At 42.4% G+C, this 16,897-nt stretch overlaps 1 long non-coding RNA gene across 1 annotated transcript; it reads right to left on the minus strand.

The window, feature by feature from the left end:
* Window positions 1-9,927: 9,927 nt before the first annotated feature.
* On the minus strand, window positions 9,928-12,340 carry LOC131274608 (uncharacterized). The gene is made up of 3 exons (XR_009181891.2): window positions 12,139-12,340; window positions 10,771-11,345; window positions 9,928-10,170 (listed from the first exon to the last, which is right to left on the minus strand). It is a non-coding gene; the product is annotated as an uncharacterized lncRNA (long non-coding RNA).
* Window positions 12,341-16,897: the final 4,557 nt, after the last annotated feature.

Raw genomic sequence — 16,897 nt, forward strand, 5'->3', positions numbered from 1 at the left:
TCAATAAATACATTTAAAAAGAGCTCCATTTCTGGCTGAGATACTGTGATACTGTGTAAAATCCACCTCTTAGATTTGGTAACTAAACAAGCAGTCCTTGCCCCTCTCTGTCTAGACTTATTGCCCCATGTTATTTCTTCCCATTTGTTATTTCCCTATTTCCTTGCTCTGGTGTCACTATAGCTGAATAAAATGTTCTAAAACTTTGCCCGTTATTCTATGGCAGGCAACAGTCCCTCCACTTGGGAAAAGGAAAGCAGTCGTGGACCCCTCTCCTCTTTCCCTCTAAGAAAAGGGAGTTCTTCTTCTGAGCTTTCTGCTCCCTCCATCACTGTTTTATGGCAGGAGGAGGATAGAGGTGAAATATAGTGAAAAGTCACCAATTAGAAATGCCAGCTTCTGACCTGACTCCTTGGGTTTCAATTCCAAGAAAACAGGAATGATCATGTCAGACCCCACTAACCACCATTTTACACAAGGATAGACAGTGGGGATTCCCAGATGTCATCTGTCTGCAAACAGTTATTCAGCACAGGCAGAGCTGGGGCGGGCATGCCAGGGTACAAGAGAATGTCCAGAGGGCAACCCAGAGGGCCCAGGTCCCCCACATGAGCCCCCTGTCTAAAGGCACCAAGACATGGTAGTGTGGTTACTGCTTCCAGGAGACCATGACTAGAAGCAAGTGGTGAGGGGATGTGCCCCCTTCTTACCCAGGTTCTATAAGACACTGTGGTGACTGTCTGGATAGGTCTGTGGTTCTCTGTCTATCTCTTTCTCTTGCAGTAATTAACCTCATCTCTGATCACCAGCTTGAGGACACCCAGTGACCATGTGGGGAAGCCCTAGGGAGAGGCCCATATGGTGGGAATCTGAGGCTTCCTGCCCACAGACCCCTGGGTGAGCTTGGTGGGGCCCTCCAGTCCCTGTCACCCTTCAGATGTCTGCAGCCTGCAATGACAGCTTCATTGCTACCTTGGGGGGAACCCTGCGGCAGAACCTCATGGGGAAACTGCTCCAGAATTAATGTCCCACATAAATGAAGGAGATAATAAATGCAATTTCCTTTAAACTGAAAAGTTTTCAGTAAATTGTCATTAAGCAGTACATAGCTAATACAGAGTGAGTACAGGATATAAATTTAAAGTTACGTGACTTGCTGATATATGGTTTCTCTGAAAGGTCTTGCCTGAGAAGGCTCCTGCAATCAGTTTTGCCATCAAACTTCTCTCCTGAGGACCCTTCCTTAAGGAACCTGGGTTTTAAAGGAACCAGAACCCCTAATAGGCACAGCCCTGACTTAGCAGCCCTTGTTTCGTGGTGAAATCTCAGCAGTAACCTGGACAACCACAGGCATCTTGCTCAGAATTACCTGTGAGCCCATGAAATTTCCAGGAGCTTCATAGCAAGGACTTTGTGCCTTGTTTGTGTTTGAGAATGTGTTTTATTAATTTATTTTTATTCTTAAAGTAGCTTTAGATTATGTAAGTGTTACATAAAAAATATAAGGTCTTCCCATATAACCCCTCCTTTCTCTCCCTCACATTCCCACATCAACACTATGCCTTATTAGTGTGGTATATTTGTTATAAATTATGAACACACACTGATGCATTGCTACTAACCATTGATTACTGTTTATATTATAGTTTACACTCTGTCCTGCACAATTTTGTAGGTTATGACATAATATACAATGGCCTGTATCTGTCATTGCAATGTCATGCAGGACAACTCCAATGTCCGAAAAATGCCCCCATATTACCTATTCTTTCCTGTTCCATTCTCAGAGCCTCTGATAGCCATGGCCTGTACATCAATGATGAGTTCTTCCATTGCTAGAATAAAAATAAGTCTGTACTAGAATAATAACATGTCTACTTTTGTCCACTGTTCATTCCCCAGTATTAAGGATTTGGGGATGGTGATGTTCATTCTGCTTCTAACTGAGAAGGAGCTTAGAGCCCATGGAGGACATGGACGGAATCATGCTGTTTGCAGTTACAAACACTCACTGTTCCTTGAGATGGGCTTTGTCCATCATCATCCCCTTATTAGTTGAAGGACTTTGCTCTTTGGATGAACTAGATTAATGCCTAAATTCAACACAGCCTTGAAAGGAGTGAGGAATAAGCAATTGGGCTCCCAGGTCTTAGGTTATGCTGAGGTTGTGCCCTGTGGCATATCCTCATTTTGTTGATGCCTTGATTTGGAATTTCTTTTAGCCTCACAACCTTAAACTATTACATCTCCATTGTTAAACCTGACACATTTCATGGTACTTGCTTGAGCAGCTGTGAAAACTAAAACATTTAACTATTTGAGGAAGGGGAGGTGTGGAAGTGGCTTTTGAAGTCTGGAAACAAATATTTTGTGTTGGGGTCCCGGGGTAAACTATGGCCAGAAGAGTTGTAGTCAGGGAGGATGCACAGGTCAGGGGAAGGACATGATGCTTTGAGAGCTGAGGGGCAGCATGTGGTCAGGCAGGTCTGGAACTGGGAGCTGCTGGGTGCCGAGCTGTGCTGTCACCTGCAAAGTTGTTATACTTGTTATAATTTATTATAGATTTCTTTAGATTTTTCATTTCTTGAGTCATTTTCTATTATTTCTTCCATTTCCCTGGCATTGCCTCATTTGTAGTTATGCAGTTGTTCTGCCTGGAGAGTCTTCCATTTCTTCTCAGCCCTCCACTTAGGTTACATATATTAGTCAGTCATCAAAGTACTTTCTAATCAAGTTGCAGGTTTTCCTGCCACTCCAGAATCTCTAGAGTAACTGTAGGGTCACTGAGAATCAACTTGTTAATATTTCCTTCTAGTTGTGATATCTTAGATTGTATTTCTTGATAGTATTTCATTTGCCATTTTTGACTGTTTTATAGTGATTTATGGAAACTGATATTGTTAGAGTATTGATATTTAATCATATAGTTCTTTGTTTTTCTATCAGTGTTAGATCCTCCTCACCTCAATATAAGCTCTATGTAATATAACCTGTTTTTCTTTCCCAAATTAAAGATCTATTTCTTTGTAAAATTGGAAATTATATTATGAACTTTTTGCCTGATATATATTGGGCATCTCAAACACAGATGAGGAGAAAGGAAAGAAGAGCCATGCAGAAGTGATCAAATGGACAGGTAACTAGCAACTGAGGGATGAATATCCAATCACGTATTTTCTTTGCACTTTATTTTGTGTCTTACCTTCTCTAACTAGGCTGGAGAAATTTTATCTCCCTGATATTCCTCCTCAACTCCCAGCTCCATCCACATTGCCACTCTGCATTCTTTATGCACAAGAGGAGTATGTCAAGGGAAAGAGTTTAAAAATGTTATATGATTCTTACACAAACTTGTTTATATATAATATTATTTTTATTTCTCATTATGCAGCCCATATTTAACTATTTTGTAATTTCCATTGAATGGTTGAATTCCATAATTTAATGATTATAATCTAACTTTTCTCCTCAGAACGTGCATTTTCATTTCAGGAAATCCTTATAAAGGACAGCTTCTCAGAACAAAGGTGACTTGATGTTCTAAGCCTAGCTGTGCTACACTATTTGTCTGCTTCATGTCCTTACTTCATACTAAACACCCCAAGAGGACTAGAGGTGATTTCACAGGTGTTCTGCTAAATAAAATGATTTTCTAATACTTTGCTACTTATATATGTATATAGATTGATATGATGACTTAATTAACTCAAGCATAAGAAAGCCATACACAGATGTGTATTTATTTATTTTATTAAAACTTTGTTAATAATTGGGAGAATAAAAAATATACAAAGGAGGGGAGAGCCAGCAAGATGGTGGTGGAGTAAGGAGCTCTTAGAGTCAGCTCCTGCTACAGGGTAATTAGCAAACACCCAGAGCTCTCTGGAGCTAGCTGAAGCACCTCTTTGGGGCTCCAGGAGACCAGAAGAGCATCCTGCAATGTCTCTGAAGAAGTGGAAGGAGGAGACTGTCTGTCTGTAGAAAAGACTCATAGGCAGAATGAACCATACCCCAAAGGCTGGTGCCCATCTTCCACTGAAGGCACAAGCTGCCTCGGCAACTGTTCCACATCTGGAATTGAAAGCTCCACTTCCCCAAAATGGGGGAGGAAGAGATGGTTGGGCACCAATTTCAGCTATTGATGAGGAAATTCAGTGGGCTACAGTATAATCCTGAGAACATTAAAGTTTGAGCCTGTCCAAATCAGAAAGAGGCTGGGAGTCACCACCTTTATTTTATGCCTGGCATGAGGGGAAGCGGGGTGGACTGAAAATCCCAGTGCTGCTAGAGACTGGCTTCTTCCCATCCAGATCATATTGCAGGTCGAGCCTAGGCCCCAGTGCCACCTCCAGCAGGGAGAAAACTGCAGGGAGCTGTGCCAGCCTCTCTGGGAAATTACTGGCCAAGCCATGAGGGATGGTGATTATCCTACTCTGGAGGCACGAGCCACCCCAGGAACTGTTCTGTGATGGGAATTGGGAGCTCCATTTCCCAGAAACAGGGGAGGAGATGGTTGGCTGCCGATTTCAGCTAGTGATTGGTAGACTTGGCTGGCTAACAGATAACCCTGGGAACAGCTGGGGTGAGAACTACCCCAAGTCAGAAAGAGGCCAGCAACCACCGTTCTGACTTTGCCCCCAGCCTATGGGACAGCCGGACAGATTGAAATTCTCAGTGTTGGTACTGAAAGAAATTCTGTTTCTTTCATGCAGACCAGCCTGCAGCCCTAGCCTAGGCTTCAGCCATGCCTCTGGTGGGGAGGAGGCCGAGGAGCCCTACACCAGCCTACACAGGTAACTGTAGGCAACTTTGGCTGGCATAGACTGAAAATCAGAAGTCTACCAGGGCAAATGTGGTCATCTTGAATCCGCACTGCATAGATTGCTGCCCACAACAGCAGCTCCATCCCCGCCCAGGCAGGGGAGAAAGGGCTGTGTAGCTTGATCAATCTCTCTGGGCAACTACAGTCTAAGCCTGCATTTGGATCATTCCACATAGCTGTGATGCTGTCCTTACCCCTGGCAAAAGGAGAATGTTGGAAGAGACTTCATTGGTCCCTGGTGCAATTAGGGCAGCTTGAGCCTCCACAGCTTACAGCACCAACTACATGCTTGGTTCCTACTGCCCAACCAGCAATGGAGAAAGGATAGGAAGCCCTAGACTAAAGAGAAAAATTGAACCCAGAATAAATACTTAGTAAGCCTGATGTGAAGACACCGACAATAAGTTACAAACCACACCAAGAAACAGGAAGATATGGCCCAGTTAAAGGAATAAGATAAGCCTCCAGATGACATAAAGAAGTTGAGACAACTTATTATAGATGTTCAAACAAATCTCCTTAATAAATTCAATACGATGGCTAAAGAGATTAAGGATATTAAGAAGATATTGAATGATCACAAAGAAGAATTTGAAAGCATACATAGAAAAATAACAGACCTTATGGGAATGAAAGGTGCAATAAATGAAATAAAAAAAACAATGGAATCATAAAATAACAGATTTGAGGAAGCAGAAGAAAGGATTGGTGAGCTGGAAGAAATGACCTCTAAAAGTGAACATACAAAAGAACAGATGAAGAAAAGAATGGAAAAAATTGAACAAGGTCTCAGGGAAATAAACGACAGCAAAAGGTATGCAAACATAGGTGTTACGAGTGTTCCAGAAGGAGAAGAGAAGGGAAAATGGACAGAAGGAATATTTAAAGAAATAATGGTAGAAAATTTCCCAACCCTATTGAAGGACATAGATATGCCTGTCCAAGAAGCACAATATACTCTCATCTGAAAAAATCCAAATAAACCAACTCCAAGACACACACTCATTAGAATGCCAAAGGCCAAAGACAAAGACAAAATTCTGAGAGCAGCAAGAGAAAAGCAATGCATAACATATAAGGGACATCCAATAAGATTAAGTGCTGATTTCTCACCAGAAACCATGGAGGCAAGAAGATAGGGGTCTGATATATTTAAGATACTACAAGAGAAAAACTTCCAGCCAAGAATCTTATATCCAGCAAGACTGTCTTTCAAAAATGAGGGTGAAATTAGAATATTCACAGAAAAACAGAAACTGAGAGAATTTCTAATCAAGAGACCAGAATTTCAGGAAATACTAAAGGGTATGTTAGAGACTGAAAAGAAAAGACAGGAGAGAGGGACCTGGAAGAGAGTCTAGAAATGAAGATTTTATCAATGAAAGTAACAAAAAGTGTCAAAAGAGTAGGGAAAATAAAATATGACAGAAAACTCTAATAGTCAGGAATAAACTTAACCAATGATGTATTCAGAGAACTGCAGCTCAATGTTAAAAGAAATAAAAAAAGCCCTAAATAATTGGAAGAACATTCCATGCTCATGGATTGGAAGATCAAATACCATTAAGATGTCAATTCTACTTAAATTGATAAACAGATATAATTCAATCCTGATAAAAATTTCACCAGCATTAAAGAAAAAATTGAAAACACTATCAATAAATTTATTTGAAAGGGTGAGGAGTTCTCAAAAGCCAGAAACATCATAAAAAAGAAAAGTGAACACTCATCTCCAGACTTTAAATCATAATACCTACCTATAGTGGTAAAAACAACATGGTACTGGCCTAAAGACAGACGCAGTAGACAAATGGAACCAAATGTATGGTTCAGCAATAGACCCTAACAGGTATGGTCAAGTGATTTTTGACTAGTTTGTCAAACTCACACAGCTCAGGCAGAACAATCCATTCAACAAATGGTGCTGAAAAAAATTGGACATTCAAAGCTGAAAGAAGGAAAGAGGACCCCTATCTCACACCTTATCCAAAAGTTAACTCAAAGTGGATCAAAAAACTAAAAATAAAAGCAAGACCCATAAAACTTCTAGAAAAAACATTTGGAAAATATCTTCAAGACCTGGTGGTAGGTGGTGGATTCTTAAAGGGATAAGAGAACGACTGAGTGGACTACTGATGTTTAATGTATGGAGAAGTTTTAATTAGCTGTACTGTAAAATTGTGGAAATGTATAGAGTGGATGGTAACACACAGTGAGTAACATCTGGTTTATAAATGGGGATGTGCCTAAAAATAGTAGTCTAGTTATGTAAATGCCAATTCACAGAATGCTTGAGAGTAACCTAGGAACTGGATAGCACAGCAAACCAAGAGGTGGGTGAGAATTGTGGTCGATGGTCCAAATGCAAGAGTGTCCTTTGTTAGCTAGAACAAATATATATCACCACTGCAGGGTGATGTGGAGAAGCATGGGAAAAATGCAGCTGGAGTGACCTATGGACTGTGGTTAGTAGGAATAATATAATATTCTTGCATCTATGCAAAAGATGTACTGAGTTGATACTGAGGCAGTATGGAAAATGTGACACAAATGTACACTGTGGACATGGTAACGATCAGATGATATTATTTTATCTGTAGCCAATGACATAGCACGTTGTGGTGTGTTGATGGAGGGGTGTTGTTTGGGAATTCTGCACATGTGCATGATTGTTTTATAAGTTTTACAACTTCTGTCATAAAAAAATATATTTAAAAAATAATAATAAGGTGGGTTGGGGGAAAAACACACCAAATGTAAGATAATGACTATGATTAGTAGTAAGATTTTGACAGTGTTCTTTCATAGCTTGTAACAAATGTCTCACAACAATGTAAGGTGTTGGTGAAGGGTTGATGTATGGGACCCCATTATGATGTTATCCATGTTTGCTTTGTAAGTTCACAACTTTTACTATACACTTAATTGTTTATGTATGTTCCTATATAAACGATGATATTAACAACCGATTGCTTAGGGGAAAACCACTTTCTTTAGTAGTAATATTTTGACAATGCTCTTTAATCATTAGCTAAAAAGTTTTAAAAACAATGCAAGTTATTGGTGGTAGGGTGAGATGTTATATATGTTTGTTTGATGTTATATATGTTTGTTTTGTAAGTTCACAACTATTATACACTTACTGTTTATGTATGTTTATTTATGAGATATATTTCAATAAATTTTTTAAAATGCAAAAAAAAATACTCAAAGGATTGTCTATAAATCGGTCCACCCACTGCCTCATAATCCTTTGCAACACACATACACGATATACATATACAATATACATAAGCTCACCAAACCAGGGGACATATCAATATTCCTGGTCCAGGTCTGGCCAGAACCCCAATTAGATGCTATATATATAAAATCTTTGTTAATTGAAAAAAAAAAACATGAAATAAGCAAAGGATTTTTTTAATAAACAGGGGTCTAACTGGCATTTCACAATCCGCCATGATATACATACTTATAAATATAAGCTCACCAAACCTAGGGACACACCAACTTTCCTGGACCAAATCCAGCCAGAGTCCTGATTGGATGCATATAAATAGTTCAATAAGTCTATGCTGACAACTAGAGTGAGAAACAAGAATAATATATCCAGTCAAAAGATTGACTCAATATTGAACAAAGTCACAAAAAGACAGAAAAATAGAACAATCTTATACACAACCTCACCAGCATCTAGGTTACAGCTGGGAAGTCCTGAATCAGCAGCCAATATCAGAATCTTGATTGAAAACAACACTTGTGTACAGCACCCTCTCTTAGGGTGGGACTTCAATGGGTCTGACCAGGGACTATATCTTTAATTGAGCTTATAATCAATGAACTGAATACTATAGATGCCAACTTGTGAGCACCAAGCCAATTCCCAAGGAAGTGGCCAGCCTCCTCAGGAAGGAACACAATATTCCCTGGGCAGTACATACCAAGGATTATATGTCAATCCCAGAGAAAGTGACCAGTCTTCCCAGGGAGGAACACAATACTCCGTGGAATGCCCCCATCTGTTCTGATTTGTTACAAAATGTTCCCCAATGTTCCCACTGTTCTAGTTCTCATTATTCCCCCTGAAATATGAAAAGTGCTGACCTATAAGGCATTGTTGCTGATTAACAAAGTTTTCTGCATGATGTTTCAATTTTAGGTTTGAACAATACTCACTAAAATTTTTCCCAGTACAACAGGAGAGGGAAGAAAATATTCACAGCAAGAGGGTTAGTTGTGGGAAAGTAGAGACAGGCTGGGTCCAGAAGGTTGAGACCTCCCCTTCTAATCCTCCAGGCCTCAGAGTTTCCAGAGAAGACCTTGTGTACTGAGGTTATCAGGGGGCATGTGAGTGATGAGTTTGGTAAAATGTGTTAATCCTAATCACATCCTACAGTGCCTCCTTCTCCATGTGGGCACTGGTCTAGCTGAGGACCACCTGCCTCTTTGAAGATCCTGCCCAGGGGCACAGCAGGGTGAACACTGGGGCAGGAAGAGGGAGGAAGCAGATTTGCATGAAGAACCTTGTCTGGGAAGCCATAAAAAGGCCCTGAGGACACCAAACTCCTCTGGTGGAGAATGAGAAGTGAATCCTCATGAGCATCCCTACCATGGCCTGGGCAGCTCTTCTCGGACTGCTTGCTTATGGCTCAGGTCAGCAGAAGGAACCCTGCATTCCTGTGTTGTTCATTTGAGAGCAGATGACTCAGGGCAACCCCTTGCCTCCAACACTGCCTCTATCCTGTTGACCTCAGGGGCAGATTCTCAAACTGTGGTGGCCCAGGAGCCATCACTGTCAGTGTCTGTAGGAAGGGCAGTCATGCTCACCTGCAGCCTCAACTCTGGGTGTTTCTACCAGTCACTACCCTACCTGGTACCAGCCTATCCCACTCCAGGCTCCCCACATGCTGATCTACAGCATGAGCTGCTACCCCCCTGGGCTCCCTGATTGCTTTTCAGGCTCAATCTCTGGGAACAAAGCCACCCTCACGATCAAGGGGCTAAGCCCGAGGATGAGGCTGAATATCACTGTTCTCTGTATACGGGCCGTTACACTTGCACAGTCAATTAAACCTGTGAGGAAGCACAACCAAAACCTCTTCCTATGCACAGAATGGCTCAGCTTTCATAGGGAGGAGAGTGAAGAGGAAGTAGAAATGAACTGCAGAGTGGGAGAAGGGAGGGCGCAGGGCTGCTCTCCCCTGTCCAGTAGTTCATTCCCACATTCCTCAGGCAGTAGGTCCCAGGCAGTACATTTCCAGCACTTGTCCCTTTCTCCAGGGTGCTTCCTCCAGATTCTGCTTCCTCTCTCCCTCTGTGCCACTAATCTTTAGGGAAGGGAAGGGAAGCTGTAGAACATAAAAAGCAACAGTGAGAATGAGAGACTTTAACATTTCTTCTAAGAAACAGTATTCAATGTGCATTAACATCTCTATCATCAAGCATTATTTTTACCATGGACAAAAAGTAATATTTCATAAAACATTCATAAATACACATATGCCTGAGTATGTACATAAACATATATTCACATATCAGCAATCACTGCCCTTCCTCATAAATCAGATGTAGTTATTCCACAGTGAATACTGTGAAGGAAAACATGCATTTGGTAACATGCAGATTGCAATCCTGACAGGTACATTTAATGAACTCTGAAAATCTTCTCCAATCCACTTATTTGGGATATCACTTAATTAGGTCCTATAAATGTTGATCTGTTTCAAGAGGATCATTTCAAAACTGTAAGTATTAATATAACAATATCACCTTTTAAAGTACTTGATTGATTTTGAGCATTTATTTGCTCAATTAGAAACTGGATGTATTAGCTAGCCAAAGGGGTGCTGATGCAAAATACCAGAAATGGGTTTGTTTATATAAAGGGTATTTATTTGGGGTAGGAGCTTACAGATACCAGGCCATAAAGCATAATTTATTTCCCTTACCAAATTCTATTTCCCATGTTGGAACAAGATGGCTGCTGGAATCTGTCAGGGTTCAGGCTTCCTGGGTTCTTCTCTTCCCAGATCTTCTTCTCTCTGTGCTTAGGGTTCCTTTCTTCCACGGGATTGCTTCTTTCCAGCCTCAGGGTCCCTCTCTTCCCAGAGCTCCAGCTTCAGCATCAAACTCCAACATGAAAACGCCAACATCATGAACACTCTAATTCTGTCTTTTGCCATGCCTTTTATCTATGAGTCCCCACCAACCAAAGGGTGGGGACTGTATGCCCAACTGACAGAGGATTTTACTTGAAAAGACCAGTTTATAAACATAATCCAATATTTCTTTTTGGAATTCACCAATAACATCAAACTGCTACACTGGACATGTTGTGAACTACAGTGGTGCCACAAATACGAGTACATTAGGTGGAACATGACTAATGTATCTCCTCTTACAGTTGCTTTGTTCTGGGATAAGAGATTCTATTTCATCCTTGAGAGGCTCTTGAGATAGAAGGACATGGAGACAGGGCTCATTCTAGCATCTAGTTATATGATGAAAAAAGGAGAAATTCTACCTGCGTAACAAAGGAGAAATAGAAAATATCGTAAGAGATATAATATGGGCCCAGGACATTTCAGCTATAATATTCACTCTTGTTTTTAGAGAAGTTGTAAATGTATGAAAAAATCATGCAGGAAGTTCAGAGAGCCACTGAAGGAATATGAGCCTGGCTGGCTCTGGACATGCCTGACCTGAAGAAGAAAGATCTCTCCGAGGGCCATGAACAGGGATTTGCCCCAGGGAAGAGGGTAAGCCTGGCCCTGGTCTATTTACTACATGACCTTGGGAGTCTAGACATGGCTCCATTTGCAGAGTTGAGGTGGGTGTGGATGTGTCTCACTGAGGACATGGTGCCTTTTCTCTTTGCCTCCCCAGGCATTCAAACACATTTGCAGACCTTTTGACACTAAACACCAAACTTAACTTCCTGTAAATCTGAAAATAATCCTGAGTAAGAAAATCCAGATGAAAAAGTCTGGCTTGAAAATGAACAAATTGTATAAGTCCTATAACAAAATTTAACAAGAAATTGCCATGGAAATATGTGTCAAAGGACAAACTTCACTTAGGGTGATAAAGGCTGACTTGATACAATAAGGAAACATGTTACACTGTGCATTGGGAAATATTAGACTGACAAAAGGAACTGTTTCCCTAAAACACTAAATGAAATCTACTATCAAAAATCAAAGCTTTGCAAATATTTGAGATCTCTTGCTGAATTGTGCCCTTTGAATTACTCCAATGAATTTTATTCCCTGAAAATTGTCAATTCTTTGGTGTTCCCTTGAAGAGCCCCTACCCACCTTTCTGAACAGTCCACAAGACACTCTCCATGCCAGCTGACGTGATGTGGCAACTGAGTCTTGTCAGATTTTTCTTTGTACTTTCCAACAGGTAAAATTGTAGTTTAGGGGAGCAGATGTGGCTCAACGGATTGGACTCCCACCTACCATATGGGAGGTCCTGGGTTCATTCCCAGGGCCTCCTTGTGAAGGCAAACTGGCCCACACCTGTGGAGAGCTGACAGCCTGTGCCACAGAGAGCTGGGTCAGCAAGATGATGCAACAAAGAGAGACAAAGAGACACAGAAGAACAGTAGCAAATAGACAGAGAGCAGACAGCAAGCAAGCGGCAAGGTGGGAATAAATAAAACAAAACATAAAAATAAATCTTTTTAAAAAATTGTAGTTTACATACATGTTTGCCTTCCCTAAATCTGGGATCCTCCTGCAGTGAGAAGCTCTTTAGGAATCAAATGCAGCATCTTGGAGTCACATTATCTAGAATAGCACATCAAACTTTGGACCCAGGAAGAGACCTGTGAGAGGGAGAAATGAGGTGGTCTCTCAGGTCTTAGGGCCGTGCTGAGGTTTGGCCTGACAATCAGCAGGGGATGCTGTGGGACTACTGTTTCCTCCTCTCTGGCCTGGCAGAGTCCCCTGAGTGAGGACTGCTGTGCCATCTCAACAGCTCCTTCCTCCCAGGGCTCTCCCCAGGAGCAAGCAAACCTTCCTCCTCCTGGGTCTAGTGAGAGCTGAACTCCAGCATCAGGGCTAAGATAGGGACAGGCCTTGGGAATCCAGGGCAGATCGCCTAGCTCAGAGCTCCACACATTTTAGACCTGACACTTGGCCTAGGACTCATGCCTGTCTGTGTCTGCAGGCTCCCTCTCCCAGCCTGTGCTGACTCAGCTGTTCTCCCTGTTTGCATCTCCAGGAACATCAGCAAGACATCCTGCACCATAAGCAGGGATGTCAAATACATAATCTGGTACCAGCAGAAGCCAAGCAGGAATCCCCATTTTCTCCTTATCCCCTGAGATACAACATAGACTCAAGCAAGAACCAGGGATTTGGGGTCCCTAACCACTTCTCTGGAGCCAAAGATGCCTCAGCCAATGCAGGGCTTTTGCTCAGCTCTGGCTGCCAGTCTGAGGGCAATGCTGCCTATTACTGTAGCATATACCACAACAGTGTTTTTCTTAGTTACTCAGGCAGATGGGGAAGTGGGACAAAAACCTCCAGCTGTTCAGGCTTTTGCATCCTGACCTCTTTCCTATAAATTTTTTTTTTTTCTTGTGCACAAACTATGCCTGGAAGAGGCTTCTGGCTCATGAATTTCCCCAAATTCCTAATTCCCAGTCAAAACTTCTGAAATCTCAGAAAACAATCGTCAAACACATAAGAACAAAATTCATGATGACATTGAAACTCCTCCTTTTGAAAAATGTGTTAAAATATCAAAGCCTGTGAGGTTGGCCTTTTTCTTGGAGGAAAGACTTCTGTCACTTTTTCTAGTCAGAGGCCCTGAGAGATTCCAGTACATGGAAAGTTCTTCAAAAACACAGAAGCCCCTTGTTGGAGGTCAGAGCACAGGCATTACCTTCGCTCCTCATCACCTGTAGTCAGGGTTGTCTGAGGCTCCCTGTGTTCACAGGTCAAGGTCCTATGGTGTGAAGATCTGCATGAGGACACAGGCCCAGGGGAAGTCCAGGGTCAGAGCTAGGCTGGCTCATTTTCTAGGACTTACATCTTCAAGTGTCATGTCAGGGAGAGGGGTTCAGACATGGATGGAATTTGGAGATTATGTCATCAAACCTCTTTAAGGGATCAAAAGGATGAAGGTAATGGAAGCTCCAGTTTTTTGGGAAAACCTGGGGTCTGCTCCAGGGATGTTGGGTAAGTAGGTGTCACTGGTGGGGTTTTCCTGGAGCTGATGGTGCTCAGTACCCATGGGAACTCCTGAATTTTGATTTCTAAACTTGTCAATTTATTCCCGGAAAAATGCCAGTTCTATGCTTTACCCTTGAAAAGCTCCTACTCACATTTCTGAACAGCTTGACACCCATGTGATCACTGATACTTGTCGACATGTTCTCCAGACATTCCAAAAGATGAAGTGTTAGTTCATGTAAATGATTGCAGTTTCAATAAAACTGTGACTGTTCTGGAGTGAAGAGCTAGTTTGGAATCCAGCGCAGCATACAGGGATCACATTATCTAGAATAAGACATCAATATATCAACCCAGACAAGTACCAGGTGAGGGGCAGAATTCACCTTGGCTCTCAGGTCTGTGGGCCATATGGCTGACAGGATGTGCTGTGACACTTCTGTCATTCCTGCAAGAAGAACCATTCACTCAAAGGACACTGACCTGACAGGCTGTGGCCTCTGCTCACTGATGGAGACACAGCAGTCCTTTCTGGCTTGGCATTGTCCCCTGCTCAGGACTTTGTGTTGTCTCTACTTCCCCCCACTTCTCTCCCACAGGGAAAATGAACTTTCATTCACCTGGTTCTAGTGTGAGCTGGACCTCAGCATCAGGGCTCAGGAAGGGTCTGGGCAGTCAGTTGATGGAAGAACATTTGCATGATGAGCCCCCTCCTCTGGCAGGTGGTAGGATCGAAAAGGAGGCCTGGGGCAGCCCAGCCTTCTGTGGGGCTAAGGTTTGTGTTCACCATGGGTTGAATTCTTCTCCTCCTCATGCCCCTCTCTTACTGATAGGCGGGAGCAAGCCACAGAGAATCAGGACACTTCTTGCACTTTTATCCATTCCTCTGCCCCTGTTCTCCCAGCAGTTTCACTCTGGTCTCTGCCTCATCACCCAATCTCATTTATACTTCTAGGTCTTCTCTCCCAGCTTGTGCTGACTCAGCTGTCCACCCTTTCTGTCTTCCTGGAAACTTCTGCAAGGCTTACCTTCACCCTGAGCAGTGGCTTCACTATGGGCAACTTCTGGATACACTGGCTTCAGCAGAAACCAGGGAGCCATCCATGGCACCTTCTTATATTCCACACAGACTCAGACAAGTACCAGGTCTCCTACGTCCCCAGCCATTCTCAAGATCACATGATGCATCAAATAATGCTAGGATTCTGCACATCTCTGAGCTCCAGCCTGATGATGAGGCTATTACTGCCATGCATGGCACAGCAGCTTTAAGACTTAACAGTTTCAGACCCATAATAAAGTGAGACTGAAACCATCCCCAGCACCCCCAGCCTGGTGTAGTCACCCTCTCTCTGCCTGTGGCTGTCTCCCTTAAGTGGTGGCTTCTATTGACACTTTTTCAGTCAGCACTTGATTTTCCTGGCACCACTGGAGATGCAAATGCCTTCCTTTCATTAGTTCAAATGTTTAATTTCATCCACTGCTACTGTATTCCTCCCCATCATACCTACATAGGCAGATAATTTATTTTTTTTATGAAATATCCCTTCAGGGACATGATGGATGAGAACAAAAATGGTTGACTTCCCCATGCCAGTCCAAAGTCCAAGGATTACTCACAGATATTTGTTTTCTGAGAGTGTTTCATGGTCACCTGGCCATGTTGCTTTTCCTCCAACAAGGTCCCTTTCCCCTTTTCACATATCTGCTCATGTCTGCCTGGATCGAGAAGCTGCTCATTCTTTCCCTGTGGCTCCTGAGATGTTGAGTAGTAAGAAAGTTCTCCATGATGTGATGGGACTACCTGTGTGACCTGCCAGCAGGAACTGGGACATCCAGTGCCAGTTTCCTCCTTACCCACCTGCATCCAGATTTGTAATTAGCTACTCTCTTTCTCAATCCAAGATGATTTCTTGCTCATGCCAAGGAGATCAGGCTGGTACACAAATGGATCAGGAATACAGAAAAAAGAAGAAGTTCTAACTCCGAAAATTCTTTATGGAGGCTCATGAGGTGGTAGGGAAGCTGGGTCTTCACTCTGGTGCTGTAGGAAACAGACTCTGGAGACCCCCAGACCCTGGCATGGGGTCCTCCCCTCTTCACCCTTCTCCCTGCACAGATGACTGTCTGAAAGGACTCTGAAAATGTCCCATCAGGAGCCTCTGGACTTCCCTCAGTCCCCTCAACCTACACAGGGGTCTCAGAACTTCTCAGCTCCATGACTTCCTGGAGAGCTTGATGCTCAGGGTCCTTATTAATTCTGCATTCTTCCCAGGCTTCCCGTGATAGTAGAGTCATCCAGAATGGTGTGCTGATGATGCCTAAGTGTCTCTCTCCTTTTTTTAGAATATATTTTTATTTTTAAACATACTTAGATTTCACAAATGTCACATAAAAATATAGTATATTCCCATACGCCTGGCTCCCACAACTCCCATATTTTCCTACATTAACATCCTTCATTGGTGAGATACATTCATTGCAATTGATGAATACATTTTGGAGCATTTTCACTATGTGTGGATTAAAGTTTACATTGTAGTGTACACTCCCACCTATTCTGTAGGTTATGACAAGATATATAGTGGTCTGAATCTGTCATTTCAACATTATTCAGAAAAATTCCTAAGTTCCAAAAATGCTCCCATATTACACCTGTTTTTCATCTGCCTGCACTTAACACCTCCATTGGCCACTGCCACCACATCAGTAATATAAGTTCTTGCATTGCTAGAATCACAATAAGTTTATAGTAGAGTACCCTTTATAAAGTGGGATGAATTTCTCATTTCTGATGAAAATGCCCCAACAGAAAACTCAATGGTGATGTGAGGTTGTGGGCATGGATAAGTCCCAGATGAGGAAGCAGGAGCCTCTGTCAGGGTCACTT

This window comes from Dasypus novemcinctus, chromosome 19, assembly GCF_030445035.2.
Source record: "Dasypus novemcinctus isolate mDasNov1 chromosome 19, mDasNov1.1.hap2, whole genome shotgun sequence".
Taxonomy (NCBI): domain Eukaryota; kingdom Metazoa; phylum Chordata; class Mammalia; order Cingulata; family Dasypodidae; genus Dasypus; species Dasypus novemcinctus.